The sequence below is a fragment of the Mesoplodon bidens genome, assembly GCF_964165515.1.
Source record: "Mesoplodon bidens genome assembly, chromosome: 9".
Lineage (NCBI taxonomy): Eukaryota > Metazoa > Chordata > Mammalia > Artiodactyla > Ziphiidae > Mesoplodon > Mesoplodon bidens.
The window spans coordinates 101,209,564-101,226,497 of record NC_138166.1 but is presented as its reverse complement, the minus strand read 5'-3'; the positions used below and the strand labels follow the sequence as shown (position 1 = coordinate 101,226,497).

Genomic DNA, 16,934 nt, shown 5'->3' with positions numbered 1-16,934 from the left:
TAAGCGTATCACATGTTATTCAAATAGGTGTTCATTACATGTTTGAGTAACCTAAGTCCCTACTATGTGCCAGGCACTGTGTACTTAGCCACCACGGACAGGGCAGTCCTGATCTGTGCCCCCAGGGAGCTTCAGTCTAGTGAGGTAGCCACAGCATACAGTTACTACTATTAATAATGATTGGCTGGTGTTTTTAAAGCATTTACTGGTATGGGATATCTTTAAACTCCATAAGGTAGCACAGGTATGGTGAGGGATGGATTGGTGTTAGTATGTGGGGTCAATGCAGTTTTAAAGAGCTTTTGAAGAAATAATCTTTATTAATAACCATTCATGCTGATTGATAAATATGCTTTATGTCTCAATTCATTTTCCTAATTTTTTTTTATTACTAGTTTTTTTGTTTTTGTTTTTGGGTTTTTTTGTGGTACACGGGCCTCTCACTGGTGTGGCCTCTCCCGTTGCGGAGCACAGGCTCCGGACGCGTAGGCTCAGCGGCCAGGGATCATGGGCCCAGCCGCTCCGTGGCACGTGGGATCCTCCCGGACCGGGGCACGAACCCACGTCCCCTGCATAGGCAGGTGGATTCTCAACCACTGCGCCACCAGGGAAGCCCTATTACTAGTTTTGATCAGTCTTAAACTCCATGTTCTCATTAAAGATTGTTTTATAATTTAGGAATTTATCTCTTGTTTGCTTTTCTCTAGCTCTTTCCCACCCGACCCCCAGCCTTCTCCCCTATTTTGGCCACAAATCTAGCAAAATTCATTCTTCATTGTTGCCAAACATATAATTGACTGCAGTTTATCAGTTCTATTCCCTTACCTTCCAACTTGGCTTTACCTATAAATCATCCCAGAGAGATGAATATCCTGTTTTTAAAATCTTTAGGGAAGCAGGTCCATGGCCTTTCTTGTCAGCACTTTCTTTTTTTCCTTTTAGCTTAATAACCCAGACAGTTAACAAACTTCTTCATTTATGTAATTCAGGTCTTCATGTTATGGTACAAACTTATTTCTCTTATTTTCCTCAGTGGAATGTATCTGGTAGCCTAGTGCTTGGCAATAGTAAACACCTAATAAGTATTTGAGGGCTTCCCTGGTGGCACAGTGGTTAAGAATCCATCTGCCAATGCAGGAGACACGGGTTCGATCCCTGGTCCAGGAAGATCCCACATGCCGTGGAGCAGCTAAGCCCGTGTGCCACAACTACTGAGCCTGCGCTCTAGAGCCCGTGAGCCACAACTACTTAGGCCCGCGCGCCTAGAGCCCATGCTCCGCAACAAGAGAAGCCACCGCAATAAGAAGCCCGCACACTGCAATGAAGAGTAGCCCCGCTCACTGCAACTAGAGAAAGCCTGCATGCAGCAACAGAGACCCGACACAGCCAAAAATAAATAAATAAATTTATATATTTAAAAAAAAGTATTTGAATGAGTAGTAATTCTATGAACCAGTGTTGCGTGGTTATTCTCTTTGTCAAAATAATAATTGCACCTTAATTTTTTTCTCTCCTAGCATCTGTTTTTTGAAAATTGGTAAGAGAGTGTGAGAGAGAATAAGATGATGTCAACCCTGCTTATTTCATAGGAACAAGTGAGATAATTCATGTGAAAATGTTTTGTAAACTTTTTTAAGTGAAGGTTTACTCAGGGAGATACACACTCCATAGACAGAGTGTGGGCCGTCTTAGAAGTTGAGAGGCCCTGAAATATGGGGTGGTTAGTTTTTATAGGTTAGGTAATTTCATAGGCTAATAAGTAGGAGAATTATTCCAACTATTTTGGGGAAGAGGCGGAGATTTCCAGGAATTGGGTCGTAAACTCTTAAAACAGTGTCTCACTTGTAGGTTGTGGTGAACAATTAAAATTTGGATTATCTGTATCACATGCCCTCATCTGACTCTGTATGTGGTGGAGACATGGAGATGGGGATGCATATTAGAATCACAGGAAGCACTTCTGCAGAGCACACAGGAACTCCTTAGGCACCCTTTTTAAAATTAGAATGGTGAGGTGTTTTGTGTTTTGTTTCCAAAAGATTCCTTGGTGACCCTGATATATATACATCTCACCCTGCCCCCTCAAAAAGGCAACAATAGGGCCTCCCTGGTGGCGCAGTGGTTGAGAGTCCGCCTGCCGATGCAGGGGATACGGGTTCGTGCCCCGGTCTGGGAGGATCCCATATGCCGCGGAGCGGCTGGGCCCGTGAGCCATGGCCGCTGGGCCTGCGCATCCGGAGCCTGTGCTCCGCAACGGGAGAGGCCACAACAGTGAGAGGCCCGCATACCGCAAAAAGAAAAAAAAAAAAAAAGGCAACAATAACCAATGCTGCTATTGACAGAACTACACTTTTTTTTTTTGGCTGCATTGGGTCTTCATTGCTGCGCGCGGGCTTTCTCTAGTTGTGGTGAACGTGGGCTACTCTTCGTTGCGGTGCGCGGGCTTCTCATTGTGGTGGCTTCTCGTTGCAGGGTACGGGCTCTAGGCGTGCGGGCTCAGTAGTTGTGGCACACGGGCTTAGTTGCTCCGCGGCATGTGGGATATTACCGGGCCAGGGCTCAAACCCATGTGCCCTGCATTGGCAGGCAGATTCTTAACCACTACGCCACCGGGGACAGAACTACACATTTTTTTAGTCAGCATGTAATTGGTATCGTGTATTGTGGAACAATTTTTCTTTAACACATTGTTAAAGAAACCTTCATACGGTTCGTTGTTATTCTAGCCCTTTTAACGATGATATTCAGGTTGGCATCCATTTACAACCCCAGGTGATTCTGTAGTCTTTCTCTGCTGTTTGCAAACCTGGTCCCTTTTATTGATGTCCTTCCATCAGTGGCTCCCAGAGAAGCACCTTCCTGGTACTTATTCATGTCCTGGCCCTGTGGCGCTCCTGACCAGCAAGACACTGCAGAGATGATGATGGGCCAGTGCCAGGCTCAAGCCTTAAGAAGTCGGCAGCTTCTGCTTCTGTGTTCTCTGGAGCTTCGAGGAACATGGGGGAGAGACCTTAGAAGACATGTGGGAAGGGAGAAGGTCCAGCCCTCCCAGCTGAGTCTGGCCCCCAGCCTCCCACCAGCGGAGGCAGCCAAGGGGTGACCTTAAGACCAGCAGAGGAGCCAGCTGAGCCCAGCCTTGATTGTAGTATCAGGAAGAAATGAAATAGTTGTTGATTTCAGCCACTAAGTTTTGAGGTGTTTGTTACGCAGTGATTACTGAAACAGTAATTTTCTGCATTAGGGGTATGTGTGTGTATTCTTACATTTCTTGATATTTTTTAATGTGCGTTTGAGGATTTAGCTTCAGTAGTTGTTACTGGATATCATTTTCTTAGATTTCAAGTTAATATATTAGGTATAATTATTAGAATGTGAGACTAGGATTAAATGAAAACGTCTAGAATGTGGTTATGTAATAAGTCCTCAATAAATGTCATTATTATTACATAGCAGATATTCTGCATGTATCGATATTTTCATTTAATCTTCACAGCTACCTATAAAGTATGTGCTGTTATTATATCTATTTTACAAATGAGGAAACAGACCAGGAAAACTGTTACCGTCACATAGCTCATCACTATCCTATTATGCTTTGTAAAAAAAAAAAATGTCTTCCCTTTTCAATACTTGTTTTAAAATCAAGTTTTGTCTTTCTCTATCTGACTTATTTCACTTAGCATAATACCCTCCAAGACAAATACTGTATGCTGTCACTTACATATGGAAAATAAAAAATGCAACAGGGACTTCCCGGGTGGTCCAGTGGTAAAAAAGCTGCCCTCCAATGTAGGGGACACGATTCGATCCCTGGTTGGGGAACTGAGATCCACATGTTGCGGGGCAACTACGCCCGTGCTCCTCAACTAGAGAGCCCATGTGCCACAAACTGCAGAGCCCACGCTCCCTGGAGCCTGTGCACCACAGCTGGAGAGAAGCCCACGTGCCTCAACGAAAAGATCCCACCTGCCGCATCGAAGGTCCCGCATGCTGCAACAAAAATCTGACGCAGCCAAAATTTTAAAATAATGATAAATTTTTTTTTTTTTTTTTTTTTTTTTTTTTTTTTTTTTTGCGGTAGGCGGGCCTCTCACTGTCGTGGCCTCTCCCCCTGCGGAGCACAGGCTCCGGACGCACAGGCTCAGCGGCCATGGCTCACGGGCCCAGCCGCTCCGCGGCATGTGGGATCTTCCCAGACCGGGGCACGAACCCGTGTCCCCTGCATCAGCAGGCGGACTCTCAACCACTGCGCCACCAGGGAAGCCCGATAAAATTTTTAAAAATTAAAAAATACAAGAAAGTCGTGAATATAACAAAAAAGCATACTCACAGTTACAGAGAACAAACTAGTGGTTACCAGTGGGGAGACGGAAGGGCGGAGGGGCAACCCAGAGGTAGGGGATTAAGATCTACAAACTATTATGTATAAAATAAGCTACAAGGATATATTGTACAACACAGGGAATATAGCCAATATTTTATAGTAACTATAAATGGAGTATAACCTTTAAAAATTGTGAATCAATATATTATACATCTGTAACTTAGGTAATATTGTACATCAACTATACTTCAATAAAACAAAGAAAAATCAAGTTTTATTGAGGTGTAATTTATGTCTAATAAAGTTCCCATTTTAAGTGTAAACTTAGATGGGTTTTGACTGATTTATTCACCTATGTAAAACCATTACTCCAATCAAAATAAAAAACATTTTCATCATCCCTAAAAGTTCCCTCATACCCCATCCCACTCCCAGGCAAACACTGATCTGCTTTCCATTACTATCGATTAGTTTTTCTTGTTATAAAATTTCGCATAAATAGAATCACACAATAAACACTCTTGTTGTGTGACTTCTTTCATTTAGTATAATGTTTTGAGATCCATCCATGTTGTCACATATATAAGCAGTTTCTTTTTATTGCTGAGTAGTATTCTGTTGTATGCATATACCATAATTTGTTTCTCCAGTCACTTGTTTCCGGTGTTTCACTGCTAAGAATAAAGCTTTGATGAGCATCTGTTGTATGTTTGTTGACACTGTCATTTCTCTTTGGTAAGCACCTTGGAATGGAGTTGCTGGGTCACATGTATTAAGTTTGTAATTTTCTGAGCAACTACCAGTTTGCCAAAGCATTTGTACCATTTTACACTCTCACCAGCAACAAATGAGACCCATCCTCACTGATATCTGATATTGTCAGTTTTCTAACTCTTTAGCAGTACTGATGTGGTAGGCCATGGAAATTTGACTTTTCCCAATGACTAATGACGTTGAGCATCTTTTCATATACCTCTTGACCATTCGTATATCTTCTTTTGTGAAGTGTCCAAGTGTTTTGCCTTTGTTATTGGGTTCTTTTTATTGAGTTATGTATTCTGAATAATAGTTCTTTTTCATATATATATATAATATTTTCTCCTCGTTCATGGCTTCCTTTTCATTTTCTTATGTTTCAAAGAACAGAAATTTGTAATTTTGTTAAAGCCCAGCTTATCAGTTTTTTTGTTTATGGTTTACTCATTTTTTATCATGTAAGGAATCTTTGCCTATCTGAAGATCATCAAAATTTTCTCATGTTTACTTCTAGAAGTATAATTGTTTTAGCTCTTAAGTTTCGGTCTGTGAGCCATTTCCAGCTAATTTTTGTGTCTGAGGTAAAGGTCAAGATTCTTTTTTAAACTTGAAGTACAATTTACATACAGTAAAGTTTATCTCTTTTTGTGTATGGCTCGGTTTTAGCAAACACTCTATGTAACCACAACCACAAGACACAGAACAGTTCCATCAACCCCCCACAATGCCCTTGTGCCCCTGTAGAGCCCTTACCCCCTTCTGTTTTCTGTCCCTATAGTTTTGTCTTTTCCAGAATGTAATATAAATGGAATATCATTTGAGATTTATCCGTGTTGTTGTGTCTATCAGTAGTTCATTCCTTTTTATTGCTGAGTAGTGTTCCTTTGTGTGGATTTAATATAATTTGTTTATCCAGTAACAGGTTGAAGGACATTTGGTTTGTTTCCACTTTGGGACAATTATGAATAAAGCTGTTACAGGTATATGCATACAAGTTGTTGTGTGACCATAGTTTTCATTTCAATTGGAAAAATACCTAAGAATGGGACTGCTGGGTCATCTGATAAATGTGTGTTTTATTTTTAAAAAACTTTTTCCAAAGTGACTGTACCATTTTGCATCCCCACCAAAGAGAACAGTTGCTCCACGTCCTCTCCAGTACTGGTATTGTCAGTGTTTTTTTATTGTAGACATTATTAATTAGATTTGTTATATCTCACTGTAATTATATTTGCATTTTCCTAATGAATAATGATAAGCATCATTTCATGGGCTTACTTGCCTTTTTTATATAATTTGATTAGCAGCAGTTTTATTTTTTTTAATAAATTTATTTTTGGCTGCATTGGGTCTTTGTTGCAGCACACAGGCTTTCTCTAGTTGCAGTGGAGCTGGGGCTACTCTTCGTTGCGGTGTGTGGGCTTCTCATTGTGGTGGCTTCTCTTGTTGCGGAGCTCGGGCTCTAGGTGGACAGGCCTCAGTAGTTGTGGCGCACGGGCTCAGTAGTTGTGGCACAGGGGCTTAGTTGCTCCACAGCATGTGGGATCTTCCCGGACCAGGGCTCGAACCCGTGTCACCTGCATTGGCAGGCGGATTCTTAACCACTGCACCACCAGGGAAGTCCTTACTTGCCGTTTGAATATTTTCTTTGTTAAAGTGTTCAAATCTTTTGCTCGTATGCTTAACTGGGTGGTTTTCTTATTGTTAAATTTTGAGAGTTTGTTATATATCCTGATTCATGCCCTTTGTCGGATAATGTGTTTTGCACATGTTTTCTCCAGGTCTGTGGTTTGTCTTTTCATCCCCTTAAGAATCTTTTGCTGACCAGTTTTAATTTCAATGAAGTCCAATATATCCTTTTTTTCTTTATGGATTGTGCTTTTGAAATCTTTCTTAACTCAAGTTCACAGAGATTTTCTTCTGTGTTTTCTTCCAGAAGTTTCATAGTTTAGGTTTTGCAGTTGGTCTGTGATCCATTTTTTATCCTATACTTTTATATGGGATATGGTCAGGTTCTTTCTCTTTAATATTGATATCCAGTTGTGTCAGCACCACTTGTTGAAAAAGACTGTTCTTTCTCCCTTGAATTGCCTTTGCACCTTTATCCAAAATCAGCTGATCATTTATATGTGTGGGTTTATTTATGGAGCCTGTATTTTGTTCCAATAATCTATATGTCTATTTTTATGCCAATACCACACGTCTTGATAACTGTAGTCTCCTATTAAGTCTTGAAATCAAGTACATACTTGTTTCTTTTTAAAATTTTCTGAGGTTCTTGTTTCCCTTACAGATCAATTTTTCCATTTTTTTCCTTTTCTGGTTTGTATTAAATACCTATTTTGAAGCAGGTTAAAATGCCCATTTTTCATTTCTAGTCCATTTTTCAGAATTTCATCCTGATCTCCCTAGTGTTTCATCCTCTCACGTCCCTCGCCTCAGTAGAAATTCTCCAGCGGTGGTTCTTCCTTTTTTTTTTTTTTTTTTTTTTCTGGCCGCACCGCGTGGTATGCAGGATCTTAGTTCCCCAGCCTTGGGTCAAACCCATGCCCCCTGCAGTGGAATCGCGGAGTCTTAACCACTGGACCACCGGGAAACTCCCTGGCTGTTCTTTTTAAAAAAACACCACCACCACTTTCTAATCCTGTGTGTGGGGGGGGTGCTTGACTTTTCACATAGGTGCCTTCCTTTCTGTTAAGATTACAGGATCCTTGTAGGTGGCAATCAGGTGTATCATACTGACATCTTTTTCAGAATTCAAGTGATCATAGAATCCTATTATGGAATAGGATCAGTCGATGTGTGTGGACTTAAGGTGTAGTGTGTTTAGTCATCACATGCATGAGGGTTCCAAGGCACAAAGGCATTAACTTCCCCAGAGACACAGCTGGGGTTCACACCATAACCTGAATTCAAATCCTGAACCTTAACCCACAGTCCTGTTTCTATTAATTATATTTCCTCAATGCCAGGGTGTATTGTGGTTTTAATTTACTAGTGTGCTCTCATCAACCCCTGCCCCGCAAAGCTGCTGTTAACAGATGATGTTTCTTAGAATAAATGGAGTCCTGGAAATGGGAAAAGTTGATTATTACGTGGTGAATACTTTTTGCCCTGTGGCGATAACCACAGTTATTCCGTTATTTACTTGAAATGTATTTTATGTCAAATAGTAGGAGCTTATTTCAAAAGATGTTACCTAGATTTTTTTTTAACAGAGCATTTGTGAAAAAAAAGTTTTTTCATATTCACTTGATCATGTTTAATCTGTTTTTTCATAAATTTTTAAAAGCAGAAGCAATTCCTTGGATAATCTCTGGAAACTCTGGGCATGTTTAGTTACAGTCTTCACAGACCTTTATAAGATTAATTTCACCTATTCCAATTATTCTGATGGCTGCTTTTTCTTAGTAATAGAGTTTCTGTGTGGTTGGGAATTTGGGATCACAGATTGGTGTTTTGAGTTGTTTTCCTCTTACTTCCTCTGCCCTCTTCCCATCTTTACTCACTCTTTTCTACTGGGTTTTTTTCACTGGCCATCATCTGGCTCCAGTCCACAGTCCACTTGTGGGGAGCTTGCTTGGTTCCTGGTAGGACTGCGTCCTGTCCCATTTGCCATCCCCATCCCAGACACATAAAAAATATGACCCCAGTGCTTGGTCAGCAGCTTTCTTTAAGTTTCTGTCTCTGGCCTCTTCCAAGGATCATTCAAGTCAATTATTAGAAGCCATCACTGGTTTGTTCCTTGAGAACTTTTTTATATATATATAATTGTTTAATTTATTTATATATTTATTTATTTATGGCTGTGTTGGGTCTTCGTTGCTACGTGCGGGCTTTCTCTAGTTGCAGCAGGCAGGGTCTACTCTTCATTGCGGTGCACGGGCTTCTCCTTGCAGTGGCGTCTCTTGTTGCAGAGCATGGGCTCTAGGTGAGCGGGCTTCAATAGTTGTGGCACGTGGGCTCAGTAGTTGTGGATCGCGTCCTCTAGAGCGCAGGCTCAGTGGTTGTGGCGCACGGGCTTAGTTGCTCCGCGGCATGTAGGATCTTACCGGACCAGGGCTCGAACCTGTTTCCCCTGCCTTGGCAGGGGGACTCTTAACCACTGCACCACCAGGGAAGTCCCCCTTGAGAAATTTTACTTCCAGACTGTGTCAGTTAAGAGTGGGTGTAGAGTCAAGTGATAAGTAATGTTTCTTAAAGCAGAGAAGACTCCTATCACTCTAAAATACGAATTTATCAAATAGAAGAGGAGTGATTTGAGTGATCTTTATAAGAAGATGCTAAAATTTTCAGTTCTATTGCAATCAATTAGTATGCTTTTGACTACGAAATAATTTGTCTCACGCTGGCTTAAAGAATAAGGTTTATTCATTCCCATAAATGGAAGACTAGCGGTTGACTAGTCAGTCAACTCAAGAACAGAGTTTCTTCCATCTCTTTTTTCCTGCCACCCTTGACCTTGGTCCAGGGGTTCTCAAACTTTTGGCACATTGGAATCACTCAGGGATCTTTTTAACAATCCCCGTGCCCTGGCTGCACCTTGTAGTAATTAAATCAGAATTACTTGATGGTGAGGCCCAGCCAGTAGTTTTTGGAATTCCCTCTGTGTGTCCGGAGTGCAGGTAAGTTTGCGAACCAGTGTTCTAAACTTTAGAACTTGGTTTGGAGATCAGTATCACCAGTGAGCTTGGTAGAAATGGAAAATCCCACACCCCACTCCAGATCAAATAGATCAACAATCTACACTTTAATGTGGTCCCTAGGAGAACTGTTTATTCTTTAACATTAGGGAAGCCCTGCTTTAGAACACTGGTTTTCAAACTTCCAGACACGCTGGAATCACTGGAGGAGTTTGAAAAATACTGAATGAAGCATGGGCCCCACCCTAGAAATTCTGGTATATAAGGGTTACCTGAAGTGTTACCTAGAATGTGGGTTTTGCTATTGCATCCTATAGTATTCAAGATGTTCATTTGTCCCCCATTATTTCCTGTAAATTGGTAGTTAAATCTAGCAGTTTGGTCAGATTTAGATGGTTTCTTTCTCTTTTTCCTTCCCCAGCCTCCTTAAAATTGCTACCAGGGTAGTGGTCTGTGTTTGTATCAGGACACCCATAATATCTGGTTATTTCTCTTTTTGCGGCATTAATAGCTGCTCCTCATCATTGCTTAGATCCATTCATTCACTAGTTTAAAAAATCATGGTGGGCTTCCCTGGTGGCACAGTGGTTAAGAATACACCTAGCAATGCAGGGGACTTGGGTTCGAGCCCTGATCCGGGAAGATCTCACATGCCGTGGAGCAACTAAGCCCGTGCGCCACAACTACTGAGCCTGCGCTCTAGAGCCCATGAGCCACAACTACTGAAGCCCGTGTGCCTAGAGCCCGTGATTCCCCAACAAGAGAAGCCACAGCAATGAGAAGCCCACGCACCACAACAAAGAGTAGCCCCGCTCACCTCAACTAGAAAAAGCCCGTGCACAACAATGAAGATCCAACACAGCCAAAAATAAATAAATAAAACAAATTTATTTTTAAAAAATCATGGTAATTATTTGTTATGTTCTTTTGTTTACAAGGAATAGATACGTATTTTCTCCAATTTATTGCATTTATTGTGCTTTTTTATTTTAATATACTTCTCACTATTAGAATTTATGTACCAAGCAATTTCTGTCTGTTTGTTTGCTGGTATATCTCAGCACCTAGAACCACGCCTGGAACATAATAGCTGCTTAATAGGTATTTGAGAAATTAATGAATTAATCCATAGTCAGGGATATTTGAAAACTCGGGATTCAGAATGGAATGAAATGTTACCAAACTTGACACTATTAAAAATACAGGGCTTCCCTGGTGGCGCAGTGGTTGAGAGTCTGCCTGCCGATGCAGGGGACACGGGTTCGTGCCCCGGTCCGGGAGGATCCCACATGCCGCGGAGCGGCTGGGCCCGTGAGCCATGGCCGCTGAGCCTGCGCGTCCGGAGCCTGTGCTCCGCAGCGGGAGAGGCCACAACAGTGAGAGGCCCGCGTACCGCACAAAAAAAAATAAATAAATAAATACAGCCGTTGTGAGGCAGAACCGGGAGGAAAAAAGGTGTTTGGACAGGTTGGGGATCGCACGTCCTTATTTTACAAAGTGAGTAGTGCAGCTCTTCTGTCTGTAACTGCTGAGGCTACAAGTCCAGGTTTCAGCGCGGGTCGTGTAGCCGTTTAGCTCTGGGGAGCTGGAGGGGAGAATAGACCACCTGCAGCTTGGTGGCTGTGTCAGCATCTGGTCCCTGTGGAGGCAGACATCCGGAAGTGACAGCTTGCCTCTGGCCAGCAGTTTCTTGGAATTGTCGTTGCACGTCGCACGCTTCACTGTTCTTTGATTTCCTTTGTTAAGTCAAAGAGCTGCTGCTCTTCCTTAATTGCCTCCGTAGCTTTAGCCTCTGTTTTCCTGACTTTTTACTTCAAGGCTCCTCAAACCAGAGGCTACACACTTTTTGGCAGGTATGGTAGTCAGATCACTACAGGACATGCAGGTCACATGCACCCCCATGGTTGCGTTTGATCTGGGTTAGTGGGGTAGAGCTTTAAGTGACTGCAATCATTTTCTGGAGCATGCGCTCAGCTCTGTGGTCAGCGATATAGCGCCCAATGGCTGCAACACCCAGCCGAGTCTTTCTATAGCATTGAGAGCAGAAGGGGAACGTAAGTCAGGGTTGCTCCCCTGGGTTTTTAAACATATTTAATAAGTATGTCAGAGGCATGTGAACAAACCAGATGGATTGGCGTTAAACCAGTAGAGAAACAAAGAATGTGTTTAGAACTGTTTCAGGAGGAAGGTTTGGAGGAGACCAGGAGCGGGGATGGGATGTAGAGCCCAGGGGCTGGAATCGCTTCTGTGGAAAGAAGGGTGTGCTGCCCGCTTCCTCTGCGCCGTGGTGATAATTTGAAGAGGGCCAGGCAGGCGGGCTGCATTGCACAAACCAGGGGCTCCCTCCACACTGTCTGACGTGCACAGAGCCAAGGCAAAGGTGACTGGAAGACAGCGGTGTCACAGCAGTTCCCTCTGAGGTTCAGCCCCAACTTGTAGTCATGGCTGTGTCCCAGTTCCTGGCCCATGTTGTGTGTTCTTTAAATGCTTATGATCTGAGCTGCTGGGAGGAACTGGAGGATTTGGGAACACCCTGCAGACAGGAGGAGGTAGGTGATTTAGAATGGTCACATTTGAACTTGGCTCCTTAAACTTTACGGTGCAGCACATGAGTGGGGGTTTGTTAATATTCCTGCCTGGGAGGTTTGGGTGGGGCTTAGGAATTTGCAGTTGCAGTAAGTTGCCCTGGGATGCCGCTGGAACCACACTTGGCTGCTTTGTTGGGAAAGGGACACTCAGAAAGGATTCCTAAAGACAGAGGACAGAGCGGGGAAAGGCCACAGCTTGAGAATGGTTGCCAAGCCACAGGGTTGGGGGCTTTTCTGCAGCTGAGCTCAACAGGCTCACAAAAGGCCGAAGATTAGATTAACATCATAGAATTATCAGCCCAGAGAAAGGAAATTGACAGGTTCTGATAAAAGAGTAGTGCTGGTGCACAGTGATTTATCTTGGGACTTAAACTGATAGGGAAGGAAGTGAACTGTGGTAGAGATTGGAGATTCAGGAGACTCGTAGAGCAGGGTATATCTAACTTTTTGGGCTTCAGTCTGTAGTAAGAAATACATTGTACATTGTGACCCAGTCATAAATGTTTATATAACTGAGAAGTTCCATGACGACTTTATTATTTGCAGTCCACTCTGGTGTTCCTATTTCTTTAAAAACGCTGCTGGTCCTAGCTCAGTATGTTGATTTCATGATCTGGTGGGTTACAACCCCTGGTTTGAAAACATTGCTTCCAGAGATGGTCTGGATTAGGTGATGGGAGTCAGAAGGTGAGGGCCCTGGGAAGACGCACCACCTGCTTATTGATTGGTTCGCAGGAGGTGCAGGGTTGGAGGTGGAGTCGTCTGGGTGTTTCATGTTGTGCTGAGGAGGTGGTTGCTGAAGTGTGTGGAGGTGGTTATTATTGGTGGCAAGACCCCATAAGCTTGGAAGCTGAACTGTTAGTCAGTTCGTCTGCATGGACATCAAAGTCCCATAAGGCAAGCTTAAGGACTCAAGGTAAAAATGAAAGCAGTTCTTGGGATGGGTTGTATGCTAGGTGCATGACGTTGGTCCTGACGGACCCTTCTGCCCAACGATTTGATAGCCTAGCAGATTGAAACCTACTCCTCTCCATTTTATCCCCGTGAACAAGTGACTGTCTGCTGTTCCAGAGGATGGTGGTTTAGGGGTGGGGAGTGATATATAAGTAATTTTTTTTGCTTATGGAGAATAAGCATGAAAAGTTGTTCAAAATTAATCTGAAAAGTATTAAAACGTTTGTATAAATAGTGCCTATTTTATAACGATTGTGAAGTGTGAGAGATTCAGTTAACAACCTTGAAGGTATATCTTCTGTTGTGAAAATACTGGGTGAAAAAACTTATTGTGCTAAATTACCATTGCAAAATATATATATATGACAATGCTATTTTCACCTGGTAAAAGTTCAGAAGAATCTTTTTAAAAATAATTTTTATGACTTTTAAAACTAAGGCGGTTCTTAGTTTGGAGGGAAAATATTTGGAAGTTAATTGTGGGATATTGAGATATATTTTCAAACCTCTTATAGTACTGTTATATCATAAAACGAGTGATTTATGTCTGTGTTGATAAACTCACATCTGGGCACGTGCTGCTTTTCCATTTATTTCAGATCACTCCTATATTGCTTTCATATAACATTTCTCCAAAGAGTTGATCTGGAGTTGAGATTCTCTTCAGATTGTACAAATTAATGCACCTTTCGAGAGCATGATGATTGTTGAAACATCTTCAGGAAATAACTAGTGTTTCAGAATCTGAATTTGATAAGGACAAAAGCCAAATAAATGTATGAACTTATTATGAGGGGAAAATTTTAAAGGTGCTCAAGTAAAGAACATAATTTGCTGTAGATCAACAAAGTCTTTTGTAGCTGCTGCAAGCAAACTGCTTGCGAAACTTGACCAAAGAGCTGAATTGTTGCTTTGGAGGATGAGGATGGTAAGGACGTCTCCGAAAGCCAGAAATTACTAGAACCAGGCCTGAGAACACTATGAGCAGTGGACTTTATTTGCTAAGAATAATTATCATTTAGTGCTGACTTGTAAAGATTTCAGCACTAGTTGTCTTCTGTATAATTCTACTTTTTAATGGAAACCGTAGAAAAGCACTGTGTCAAGTCTGCAAATGTAGCCTCCCTGTCCCTTCCTAATTTAAGTAATTAATGACCTCCCTTAGGGGAGAGTCCAAGGATGAGAGAGACCCAAGGGAGACCTAGCTTTTCTCCAGTCCTGCTTCTGCTAATGAATAATCCCTTTTTCCGAGGACCAATCTGATTGAGAAGTCCAGCTTGCCCCCTGAGGAACTACAGTTTTAAATCTGGTGTCCCAGTTACTCGTGAAGGTGATAGTTTGCTGTCAACCTGCATCGTGATTTGGGTTGAACTACATTGTCTGCTTTTGCCAGAATAATTACTTGTGTTTTCAGGTTAAATGTCCATTTAGGCTGTCAGATAATTTATGCCCTTTATAAAGGTACAAATGAGGAACTCTTCTTGGGATATGTGCCAATAATTGTATTTTTAAGTGCGGTCCAGGTGTTATCTATAACTCCATCTTTGCACTTTATCTCATGCTGTCTTGTTTACTGTGTGTAACTTGCTTTTGGTTGTGGCTTCTGAAATTTCACGCGATCAGTCCTGAAGCTATTCTCCCCCTCCCCTCACCCCTGCAAGTAAGGCTGTTGAGACTTAGCTGGTGCCAGTACATAATGGTTTATTACTGTCTAATCCAGTGTTTCCTACTGGTTTCCCTCCTCTTTGGGGGAACTTAGTATGTATATCACACCCTCTTTCTTTCACTATTTTTAATCCAGTTCTGCTTTTTAAAAGTTTTAAAAATCAGTTTTAATTCCTATTGTTTTTAATTCTTCAAAAGCTCTAAAGAAGTTTATTTTCTTTCTAAAATTTTTCAGTTTTGCTAACTTACAAAAGATGGTTTTTTCCCTTGCTGCTTTCATTACAGAAAATAGCTTTGCTGTATTTTGAGCTAAATGCTCCTTTATGGGCTAGCTTATATAACATGTTTCCTTTTAACACAATCCGTTTGAAGTATGTGGCGTTCCTGGACTACCATTGTATCCCTATGTCACAGGCAGGCCCGTGCTTGGACACCAACACAGACTACAACTGTGTTTCCTAGTCATGTGTATAAACTGACACCTTCTGTAGTATCTGAGTGTGTGAGTGTGCCCTTCGGAGGTCTGAGCCCACATGTCTACAGTGTGTTGGGCACTGCGCTGGTCTTGGTAGACTAATTAGTGAAAGAAGAGAATTTCAGATAACTTTAAGCACTAAAAAGAAAGAAAACAAGGCGGCTGTGAGAGAGTGACTGTGAGGGAGCTGGCGCCACCTTCGGTGGGGCGGTCTCAGAGAAGGGACGTTTGAGCGCAGGCCAGATTAACGATGAAGGGGAGTCTGTACGCTCAGAGCTGGGGGGTGGCCGGGACAAAGGCACAAAGGCGGGCAGGAACTTGGCAGGGACAGAGGATGTGACTGGAGCCTGGGAGGGCCCGGGAGGAGGAGGGAGGGCAGCAGATGAGGTAGGGAAGGGGGCAGAGCAGGGCACCCGCGGGGAGAGCCCGGGCTTGTGGGCAGGAGCTGGGGGTTATTCTGATGGCGGTGAGGATTTTAAGCAGGGAAGTAACATTTAATTTTCAAGAGCTCTTGTAGGCTGCTTTGTAGAGAAGGATTTCAGTTGTTCGTCATTCTGGAGACGCTCTGAACGGTGCTTAGCTGCTCATGAGGAGCGGGCAGGCCTGCCAACTCGGGGCTTTTCTCGTTGTCTCCCAGCAGCCCCTACTTATAAGCTCGCGTATTAGTTAATTTGAGTGTATGGGGACTGCCTTTGGTGTGAAAACACTGTGCCCCCTGTGGACCGCACCTCTCCGTGGTCTGGAGGAGGACAGGCCCAACCCAAACCCCAGGAGTGTAAAACTCGTTTTACCAAACCTCTCTCCTTGGTTCTCCCTGCGCCTCCTTTGAGATGGAAGTTCCGTGAGATACGGCGAGCATGTAGAGTGTGTGCTTAATAATGATCTGAGGACGCGGACGCGTGAGAGAAGGAAGGGTTTGGGGTGAAATTAGGGAGGGACCACTTCCTACTTCCTGCTGATAAAATCAGTCTGCCCTTCCTATTCGCCCCACATCCGGGGGTCAACCAACCTCGGATGGAAAATATGGTGGGTGGGGGGCAGAAAGTTCCAAAATGTAAAGCTTGAATTTATTGCACGCTGGCAACTGTTTACATGGCATTTACGTTGTATTATTGGGTACTATAAGTAATCTAGAGATTTTAAAGTATGTGGGAAAATGTGCTAGGTTGTATGCAAATACTACGCCTTTTTTTTTGTATGTGGTATAGTTGATTTACAACGTGTTAGTTTCAAGTGTACAGCAAAGTGATTCAGTTATACATATATTATTTTTCATATTCTTTCCCATTATGGTTTATTACAGGATATTGATTGTAGTTCTCTGTGCTATACAGTGGGACCTTGTTGTTTATCTGTTTAGCAGTATATATCTGCTAATCCCAAGCTCCTAATTTATCCCTCCCCCCAGCTTCCCCCTTTGGTAACCATAAATTTGTTTTCTGTGTCTGTGAGTCTGTTTCTGTTTTGTAAATAAGTTCATTAATACTACACCGTTTTATGTAAGGGACTTGAGTATCCTCGGATTTTGG

At 42.6% G+C, this 16,934-nt stretch overlaps 1 protein-coding gene across 1 annotated transcript in view; it reads left to right on the top strand.

Moving 5' to 3' along the window:
- Positions 1–16,934, top strand: part of RHEB (Ras homolog, mTORC1 binding) — a 48,145-nt gene that overhangs the window by 10,084 nt on the left and 21,127 nt on the right. The window lies entirely within an intron of this gene.